Source organism: Pezoporus occidentalis, unplaced genomic scaffold, assembly GCF_034315485.1.
Source record: "Pezoporus occidentalis ecotype Australia unplaced genomic scaffold, CSIRO_AGI_Poc_V1 ctg36, whole genome shotgun sequence".
Lineage (NCBI taxonomy): Eukaryota > Metazoa > Chordata > Aves > Psittaciformes > Psittacidae > Pezoporus > Pezoporus occidentalis.
In genome coordinates this window covers 1,816,664-1,827,770 of record NW_026915591.1, presented here as the reverse complement: position 1 = coordinate 1,827,770, position 11,107 = coordinate 1,816,664, and the positions used below count along the sequence as shown (strand labels likewise).

Genomic DNA, 11,107 nt, shown 5'->3' with positions numbered 1-11,107 from the left:
CATATTATCAGGGATGCTTTCTTGCATCTGAAGTGTTAGATATGTTTATAGAAGTGGTGTACCACTAAATTAGTGAAGTCAGGTACCAAAACAGAGGATTTTCTGCATCAAAGGCTATCCAACACCTCTAGACTGTTCCTAAGTTCCCAGTCATGCCAGTATTACATTGGCAACATTGCTGTTATTGCCCACTTTTACTTTTTATTTAGACTTACTTTTAGGATGCTAGACGTCAGGACAATTTTATCAGCCACAAAAGAAAGAAAAAATTGACTGTGTACATCTTGTGAGATGTCTTCACAGCTACGGTTTGTTAAAAGTTGAAATAGATCTTGCTAGTATCACAGTCCTTCCTAACCACGAGGACCTCCACCATTTCTTCATTATCAGGAGCAACAGGACAGAAGAGTACTGAAGCCAGTAACCCTGCTTCCCCTTAAAACATAGGATTCATTTTTCTGGGTTTAACTTTAGGTAGCTTACCCAGGAACCAAGATCTGTGCATTTTGCAGCTAACCTCCAACTATTTATTGCATACTGGTATACTAATGGGGTTTTCCAAAGGACTTTCTTTTCACAATATTTCCAGTGACCCTACAATTAAATCTTCTACTTTCAAGTACTTTTTAAGGGAGAAAATGGGTATACCTGCACAACTGAGCTGCAGTTCCTCCTGTGAAGCTCCCTTATATTGCCTCCAATACTCTATGAAATTGGCTGCAGTTCCTGTTAATTAAGTCTGCAGACACTTGACGGAGAGCTCTCTGAAATGGGAATATTTGAAAACCGGGGTTTGTGACCATCACATTTTTTCTGCTGATTTAATTTCTGCTGACAAAGTACTGAAGGAACAAAGAGATCTGTTTTAAATAATCGGAGTATATGACTTGGGAACATGATGCAGCTGCTTTAGTAATAAGAAAAAATAACTACTTTAAAATGCTTTATCTTTAGCATGGAAAAGCATTGCAGAAAGGTAGTGGGAAAAGAAAGCTACTTGCCACCAGCAAAGGTTACTTAAAACTCATGGTGTGAAGGAAAGACGATGATGGCAGTATTAAAAGAGGGATTTGATTTGGCAACCTTGATCATTGCTCTGTTGTCACTTCAACACTCTCTGTTGTCAGTTCATCACCAATGATATATGCAGACAAGCTGGACCAACAAGCTCTGAAATGCTCCTGCTGGCAGCTCTCAGGAGAGGAGCTCTTCTTAGAGCAGCTAATGTCTGTGTATGCCTTACTAAGTGCAAAGCACAGAGAGCCCGAAGTGGACTGGTGGATGCAGCTAGTGCTGGGGAGGGGGGCACAGAACAAGAGGTGCCAGAGAATGGGAGGAGATGGACACAGGGAGTGTGGCTGAGGGGAGACGGCACAAGAGTGAGCCATTGCAGTGGAAGTGTCCAGTGCTTGGGAGGCAGATGGGTGAGGAGAGACACAGGTCTTCAACTCACATAAACTATCCACCAACTTCAGCGCATCAGCTCACCAGACCACTTTAAACCACGTGGAAACCTGTACCCAAATACTCTTCCATGCGTGACATAGGAGGGTGGATTTACAAGCAACAATAAGGCCATGATGCACACCATGAGCAGCTCCTCCAGCATCTGTGCCAAAAAAAAGTACTCTGTCTGTCATGCAAAGCTGTGCTGCAACTCAACACGGAATAGCAAATAATAATGATATATTCTTCAAAGAACTGGTATGAAATTCTACAGGTAGTCCCTTTCTGTTTGCTACAGTAACTAGTGAAAAAGGGAATCCCGATTCTACCATGAGATAGAAGATTTCTTCTGTGGTTATTGTCTCTATACAGATAAAACTAGTAACTGGAAATAGCAATGTCTTTCCAACAGCTTTCTTCACTGTGTGGGCAGCAGCACAGCACACTGCAATGTGTACTGTAGTTAACAATGCTACTGGTTTTACTCTGAAAGAATAATGTCAAATTAAGGGGTTGATCCTGCAAACACTTAAAACTGCCCTCACCTTCAGGAATTCAGTCATCCCTTTGTTTCCTTTAGTGTGTCAACTTGTATGCCCGTGCACAGGACCTACATTTTATAGCGAGCGGCTAAGGTTGAGCCACAATCGTACACTGTAAAAAGAGAGAAGCTCATGAACAACCACAAAGCCATCACAACTCAGTGTTAAATGAACAAATATTTCATGTGATGTTACACATCAAAGGTGTTAGAAACTGAAATTCATTATCACAAGAATGATGGGATTTCCCCAAACTTTAATTTTCTAAGCTGTGCGAAGCAGACACTGTAAAGACAGATCCAAACTAGCAATGAATTTAATCATTTTCTTTCTTTAATGCAAAGACAGGCAAAGGGAAAATTGTAAAGTTATTAGCGATGCAGGTGTCTTCTGATTTCTGTGTTCTTATGGCTTCTGTTCTTGTGTTCTGAATTAAAAAAAAAAAGATACAGTTATCAGCAGCAAGAACAGAATAGTTTCCTTAAAGGATATTTGTGTCAAACATAGCTTATTGAGGAAGTTTATAGAAGCATCATGTCCCGGTACCTAATCCACCAGAACAGGTCAATAAAGCAATGCTAGAGAAAAGGAAACTTTTCTAGAAAATAAACTGTTTGGAAAGCTAATTCATTTTTTTTTTAAACTACTGGATTCCTTCTTTTTTTTTTGGAGCACCAGGGATTAACGTGGATATGATTGAAGCTAAAAGTTGTGCATTGGCCTTTCAGTTCTTTCAGGCCATCACTGAGTGCTGGAAAAGGGAAGTTTGGCTTTTCAACAGTGGGAGGTGGACAGCTGTACACCAAGCCAACATTGCCCTTCCGGAATATCAAAATACCAAGAGCCAAATACCCAATTGTTTTGATACCACTGATTGTCCAGTGTGTGCAATTCTTGCCTGACAGTTGCTTTTCCCTCTGCAGCCCATCCTGACTGAGCCACTGCTGCTGTCACACACCTTCTGCATGGCCTCTCCCTGCTGTTTTGTTATCATTCAGGTCCCATCACTGCCGTTGTTTCTGATTAATCCTGAGGATGACTCAGAATAGTTGGCATAATGCAATATCTTTTTGCTGCTACTTCACATGAAATCACTTGTGTTGCATACAAGGAGGGTAAACAGAGTACCTCTCCCTTTTAAAGGTAGAAAATGAGAATCTGGGGAGCCATTAAACTGTCAGTCTGGAAAGAGACTAGTGCAAATTATTAAACAATCCGCTTATAAACACCAGGAGAGCAATAAAGGGATTAAAAAAAAAAGCCAGAGTGGATGTGTCAAGAACACGTTGTACCAAGCCCAAACTAATTTCCCTCTTTGGCAGGATTACTGGGAAAGGAGAAGGTAGTAAATGTTGGATATCTTGATTTCGGTCATGAGAAACTAACAATGTATGGTTTCCAGGAGCATCTGCCTGCAAAATCATGTCCCAACAAGTTGTCCTCAGACTGATAGCATGTGTTGTCATTGAGCTCCTGGAGTGGTCCATCCTGCTCAATTGTACTCAATATTTCCATTAATTGTGTTAATAATGAAAAGTAAAATTTCAGGAATACGCAGGTGGCCTCAATTAAGTTTGCACCCACCACGGAGGGCAGGACATGCGTGTGATGCCTGGTAAAGCAGAGACCACAGATAAACCAGAACCACCTGTGGCCAGGCATGCGGTAGGAAACGTGATGCTGATGGGGAAGGGAATGCTCTCCTCTCCCATGCTCATAGAGCTAAGCCAGATCAATGATGCATTGTCAATTATATACCCCTATGAATATAGGTATATGTTACTGTGTAAATTAGAGTTAGCTGTCAATCTAACCTAATTTGAGATTAATTAGTGACCTAGTCTGCCTTTGACTAGCTTCTTCCATATCCTCTGAAAAGGAAACAACTACTGAAATTAAAAATAAAAAAAAACAAGATATCTTTCATGGGCTGCCACTAAGATCTTATTTAGGTAAGACAATGTGCCCCCAGCCCTGTCCAATGCTATTATTTATTTTAGAAAAGTTAAGAAACAAATATGTGACTTTATGTTTAAAGAAAGCAATGGCAGCTGGTAACATTGACAGGCAAGCTCTGTTTTTCTGCTATTTACTGTTATAAGTGGCATTGATAAGAGAGCTAGAGGGAAGATACACATTCCTCTCCATCTGCTTTATTATAGCACTATAAGGCACAGAATGAAAGGTCTCCATAGAATCAAGTGGAGAAAATAATAACTAGGTGTGAGATAAGGACAAAATCTAACTTGCACTTTTTCCATCTCAAACTCATCCCACCATACCTTCCAGAAAGGTGGTGTCAGATGTGGAAACCTTCTGCCAGGAGAATTTGATCCTTTTCCATGGTGTCATGGAGCTTTCAGATTTCCTTCCTATTTTAGGGATTTATTAAAAACAAAGTCAGTCAGACAGATGAGTCAGTGCATGGGAAGTCTACAGCAGTGGGTACCCCTTTTCTAAGAGGGGTAATATCTGTCTCCTCACCAGGGAAGCTTGTCCCAGTCTCCTAGAACTCAGAGCAATTCAAATCCCGGTTAAAAGGCTTTGTTAGTGTACAGGAGGGGAAGGCTCATCACTGATGGCTATAACAGCTATCTCAGGTGAGATAGTGGAACAGCACCACAAGCAAGCAGACTGAATTCCTCCTCCAAGCAGTGCCCCCAAAGGTCACCTTTAGTCACAGAAAGAAAAATATCATTCCCCTCATTTCACAGTTACAGAATAATAAAATTACCATGAAGCACTGGAAAACATGAGAGATCATCTAGCACTGAAGCAGGGAGCTATCCACAGGTAACCCACAGTCAGCACAAGGTATCACTGGGACTGTTCTCTGTGCTGTTTCATGACGCACTCTAAAAGGGGAGTAGCATTGGTTTCCCAAAAAAGACCACTCCCCATTTAACAGTCCTGAAGGCTGTGTTTCATAAGTAATCTCTTGGAAGGTAATGGAATGTCTTGTGTTAATATTACAACCACATTTTTGCTTTATATATATTCTCCCCATGTTTCTGATAACAAATTAAGGCACTGGAATGGGAAAAATTCAAACAACTCCATTTGCTTTCACTGCTTACTCTGCTAGCCCCCAGATTTAGACAAGTCAGTAGCAGACTTTCTTAACATCAGTATCAATTTTAATTTCATGTTCTTGTTCTCTCACCCAATGTCACATTGTTTTCAGAAAGGATCAACGACAGCCAGGCCAAACAAGCAGTCGACAATGAAGATGTTTCTGTTCCCTGTCACATTTCAAACTTACTCTCACTCACCACAAAACTCACAAAGGAGGATTAGAGGAAAGAAAAATTAGCAGCCACTTCCCGATCGTTTGTTAACAATCATTCCCTACCATCAGTTCAGTTTCTTACCCTCATCATATTTTGATTAAGAGTATATTGGAAACAAAAGGAATCCTCCAGAAATCCTCCTCTCTGCCCTCATCTCAGCTACAACAAAGGGAGCAACCATCTCCTGCCTGTGCTGGCATGGAAAAAATGCAAAACGCATCACTCATGGAGGGCGGCTAAACACCCAGGTTTAGGTTACTGCTTTATTAAAAGTCTCTTAATGACCACTAGATGGGGGGAGAAACTTACTGTCCCTGAGACCCTGGAAAATGTGTGAGCAGTGCAGCGTGTTCTCACTCCAAACCCACAGTTTTTAACCTGAGCTTTTCCTTCCCTCAGCTGCTGATGAGTGGTAGGGCCATGAACGAGATACGACTGGAGACAAAGAAATCGTTCAGTATGACCTGCAAGTTTCATTTATGGTCTGTAGCTTTACTGAACTCTGTTGTAATCCATGAGATATCGGACCTTAAATTTGTTGATGGTGCAAGGATGAGTTTAATATCACACATAGGAAATGTTGTCCCAAAGTAATTTTTAGGGGAAAGTAAGTTCCTCTTTGGTTACTAAATAGAACATACTTAAAGAAAGAATTGGGTTTGCAACTTGAGAGTCCCAGGAGAGAAGGATCAAATTCAGAAACTTTAAGAAAGATCACTGAAAGACATAAGATATGAATCATCCCTCCAGTTATTTCAGACATGTGTATATTACCTATTTCCAAAAATTTAGTCATCTGTGTTCTCACTAGGTAAGTACTTATAGCTGTGTCTGGAGTCTTTGGAGGAGTAGATCTCCCTGAGGAAGTAGCAGTTATTCTATGCTGATAACACCATAGCCAGACCCCCAACTCCAGCAGTTTTATGAATTGGATCCCACCAGTTGGCATGAATCTGGGACTATGTGTCTACATATTGCCATTGCAGAGTAATGTGGACCCTAGCAGTGTTAGCTCTAGACAGCAATACAGGCAACATCAGGCTTCAAAATTTTCCAGTGAAGATATACAGGCCGCGACTTGACGAAGGTGCTCTGCACTGCAGTGACTAGTCTCTACTAACACGCAGCTGGCTAGTTTAAAGCTAGATTGGGTCTGTCTCTGTCACTCTGCATCACAGATATGGCTTCAACATAAACATGTCCTCAGAAACCCAGACTACTGGTTTTTACTTCAAAGACAGAAACAGAAGTTCTCCTTCTCACTTTCAGTCTTAGCTGAGAACTACAACAGCGCCCACAAGCAACTGTGGTTACTATAAAAAAATCAGCCTGTTAGTCACCTTTCCGTAACAAATACCTTGAAAGCACTTGGCTTCAGTTACTGTAAGTTTCTCACTTCATGCCTGGTAGTAAACAACATCATCCTTCAAACAAGATGTGAAGGTTGCCATGGAGCTCCAAAATCCTTTTGGTCCAAAAGAAGTTAACATTTTAACAATAACGTTTTGATGAGGATATTGTGTGTGGTCTTTTTCCTCCACATTCCCTGATAGAGGGATCATTACCTATGACCAAATAAGAGATGTACTTGGCAGCTACAGCATTCATCTGCCAAGTTCAGTGTAATGTACTTCCAAGAGGAACATTTGGCTCTCTAATTTTGTTCCTTGGCAATGCAGCTGTTGTCTATATGGCTGGTTACCCCTCTGCTGGCAGCTGTAAAACTGCATTGGGGCATGCTTTGGACGCAGATTGTTTCTTTATGATGTCTGGATATCCTTTCCTTCATCTCACACTTGCCTACACCTAGGAACGATTTTGCTTTGCAAATGAGTGCAAGGTGTAGTCCTTCAAATTATGCCTCACTGCAAATGGAAGCAGCCAGGGAAGCAGTGCAGCATGGGACAATTTACACACTCACTAGGATTAGCAGCAAGTGTTAGTGACCACAGGAAGACTACTTGCGGTTAACAGGCACACATAATATTATACGCTGTCCCCACAAAATATCAGAGAGAAAGGAACTCCTGTCTCAACCGCAAAGCAGCTTCGCTGAGATCTTGAGTGGATCTGAGACAGAAATTAGCAAGCTTTCAAGAGAATTCAAATGGAAGATATATCTGTTCAACAATAGTAAAAATACACGATGCACATTTGAGGTCACCACCATTAAATCCACACAGGGAGAATGTAGCATTAACAACTGCAGCACTTCTTAAACACACACTGACCACTGGCACACTGTGTCACCTAACTGTCCAGTGCATCCATAGCTTTTCAGAAACCATCAAAGTTTTTCTCCAAACACAGAGGATAAACATCACAGAGCAATGGCCTGGGGCTAAAAGAATCAGGGGTTTTCATTTATGCTGGAGGAGAAATTACTAGGTGGGAGAACCAAGTCATGAGCCAAGAACAGGTGAAAATATGGATAGTACCATGGATACCTTAGAACTACCTTCAGCAGGTAGATGGGAGAAATGAGCTATGCAAGGGATGCGTGGAACAAATTTGCTTAATGCTATACAGTATCCACTGCTGGACAGAGGTTCATACTCCACAGTGCTGAGCCACTAGATAGTACTGAATGATGCTTTTGTGTTGTATAATGTACCCTTCCACACCAAAGGGGAAACAGATGAAGGAGGTATTTGCAAACTGGGAAACAGCAAAAGAGAGAAGAGATTGTAAACTATTGAAGAGTTCTTGATTATAGCAACCAGATCATAGCAGGAATCTGGGGTAAAGTTGTGAGACTCACTGCGAATGAAGATGTATTTTCTGAGAGAGCATTTCAAGTTTGTCAAGGAATGATAAAAGGATGTCCTCCTTTCCAGACAGAGCATACACTGGGTGAACATTGCCATCAAACTGCATTTGGGTAAAGGAACCTGAGACAAAACACCACATGAAAACAAAAGTCCCCCAAAACAAGAGAATACTCAGATTTGCACATACTGTGGCCATTATCACAGTGTCTGGCAAAAAATAAAAAAATTAAAAAAAAAGGTAATTTAGATAATTTGAGGTGTCCAATCATTTCTATGCACAGTGTCCTTGTACCAGAAGTGGGCAGAGGAGGAGCAAAAGGATCACAAGAGCAGTGGGAGCAGTTTTCCATAGAAACAACGAAAAACATCAGAAGATGAAAAAAAATCTGCCTCAGATAACAAAAGAAACAACCCTTCATTTTAATTTAGTTTACAGGTGACAAGGGCATGTCCCTGCAGGAACAGTGACATTAGGGGTGTTAAAAGCCTCCTGCTACCTGCCAGCTCCACAGAGAGTAGGAGTTTTTGATACACCATGATAACAGAGGTTGGTAGCTCAGGGTGACACAAATCCTGCTTTTAAACTGTAATGTTTCCACTTTAATTCTTCATGTTTTTTTTCTGTCAAACAGTTGGAGCGTTCCCCAGGATTCAAACCGCAGCTGGCCCCTGACACTCAGTATAACATTCTGAGCAGACAAACCCACAATTTTCTGTCAGGTACAGCCGAATGTTTGTTACATCTACCTGGTGAGTTGCTATGAAAACTAGTCTCAAATTAATAAAAACCTTAGCAAAAAAAATGGCAAAGGGTCAGACCCAGCTCCACATTACAGAGAGGGAGGAGAGGCTGGAATATCACCTGCTCAACCGCACTCTTATCCAGAAAATGCCTTTGCAGCTGGATACACAGGTTAACTGTGTGAAGAGAAAGAGAAGGAGAAGCAAATAGCTTGTTAGGATTTGAAAGCCCAAGTCTTCCCCTGCATCATAAAAAAAACAGCTGTGTGTATCCACAGTGGGAAACAACAGCTGTTAGCGGTTGCCTATAGTGAGAGGTAACCTCATGGTTATGTGAAATTGCTTGCCTGATCAGATCTGTCCTGCTCAGGTGTAAAAGTGTTTTCTATTCTCTGGAAGGAAAGAGAAGAGGTGGGATGCTGTTGTGCAACTGAGAAGATCTCATAGCTATATTGTCATAATCTCTTGGTTTTCGAGCCCATGTTGAATCCATTCTTTTCAAAACCCCAAACTTGCCAACCTGTTGGTTCCTAAACTGATTTCTGTCGGCTGGGAACCAAGGGACTTGCCAGACAAAGAAATTCAGTTGCAGGGAAGTATCCAGAATTAGATTTTGCCCCTTGGAGCAGAATGGCTGCAGCTGATGTCAGCTGTGTGATGCATGCTGAAAGAGAAAATACATAGCGTAGAGATAAACTTAAAAATTTCCCTTCTGTTTCACTGTAAGGCACAAATAACTCTTACTTCCTTTGCATTAACGCAGCTCAAAAGTAGATATTAAGATGATGCATGTTCTGCAACTTGTATTTTTAACCACAGTGGTTTAAAATGCATGTTGATTCAGGCTGGTTGGGAGGAAAGAAACTCTTTACAATGAGGGTGGTAAAATACTAGAACAGGTTGCCCAGAGAGGTGGTGGATGCACCATCCCTGGAGAGATTCAAGACCAGGCTGGATGTGGTTCTGGGCAACCTGATCTAGCTGAAGTTGTTTCTGCTCATTGCAGGGAGGTTGGACTAGATGACCTTTGAAGGTTCCTTCCAACTCAAATTATTCTATGAGTCTATGATTCAAGCACAGCCAACAGGGACAGGCAACAACAGGAGAATGAAAGAGCTAAACTAAGGAAAAGCCCGTTTGTCATCAGATTTTCACTGCTTGTGTCTTTACAGTCCTTGATACAGCTGGGCAGATGGGTGGAATAGACTTTTCCAAGTGACATTTCCAAGCAAACATCTCTGCTGTTATGGAGAAACATGGATGAGTCCCAGCCTGAGCCCATGGGTTGTCTACCACGCAGTGAAGTGGCACTGGCAGGACAGTTTTAGCACTGTACTGCAGAGTGACAGATCCCACAGCACAAAAATCCTATAAACAGCTAATCTGGCCCTGATTTTGCTTTCAGAGCAACCTGCTGTAAGCACAGCACATGACTCAAAGGTGTTTAACTTAACAGAAGATAACCACGGATGTATGAGCCAAGGGCACAGGCTGCTATTTCTAGCAACAACACTACTTCACACGTCAACTGGACACTTTCTCTTCTGGTTCCCCTAATGTCATTTGCACCTTTAGATTGTATATGCTGTGAGCCTGGGGCTGCTCCCTGTACTTTTGTATAATTAATGCTTAACGAAACATGAGCACGTTTCCACTGCAGTCTTCAAAGCACTGCTGAATGCAAATTCTACATGCCAGCACAGAGCAATAGGAGCAGGGGACACAGTAACAGGAGGACAAGTAAATTAAGATATTACTATGCAAACGTTGAATGTGAACAGAAACCAGACCCTTTCCTGGGATAAAAAATACTAGTTAAGTTTTATCTTGTTTCCACAAGCACGCACTCACCCCAGTTCCATCAAAAGCAAGGCAGGCAGTGACATGGTTGAGTGCTGAAAGGCTGTTGCCCTGCTATTCACAGCATGACAAGTTGCAGAAAGATCTGTCACATGAACCCACTCTTGTATGATTTCCCAATGGACTGTTTTCCAGTTCTCCTCACCTCAGTGTAAATTTGGAAAAGGGCTGTAACTGAACCTGGTCAAAAAATGTTGGAAGTCTCATGGGAAGAGAAAAACCCACAAAGTTTCTTCCATTTCTTCTTTCCTTTTTTTTTTCTTTTGTTTTCTTTCTTTTTCTTTTTATTCCATAATCAGAATACAGCCCAAGATGGTCTGGATAAAATAGAAAGAGACATTGAAACGAGGGATGCCAGTCCAAGTGGTATTTCCAATCTGGAAAAAAAGACTAACAGTGCTCAAGACTCCTAGGAAAGAGGAGAATTGTATATAAGCACCATGCCAGTACTGAAGTA

General features: G+C 41.5%; 1 long non-coding RNA gene across 1 annotated transcript; it reads right to left on the bottom strand.

Annotated features, from left to right (window-relative positions):
• Positions 1-2,311: 2,311 nt before the first annotated feature.
• Positions 2,312-10,885, bottom strand: LOC134169852 (uncharacterized). The gene is made up of 4 exons (XR_009967029.1): positions 10,642-10,885; positions 8,912-8,967; positions 4,271-4,360; positions 2,312-2,415 (listed from the first exon to the last, which is right to left on the bottom strand). It is a non-coding gene; the product is annotated as an uncharacterized LOC134169852 (long non-coding RNA).
• Positions 10,886-11,107: the final 222 nt, after the last annotated feature.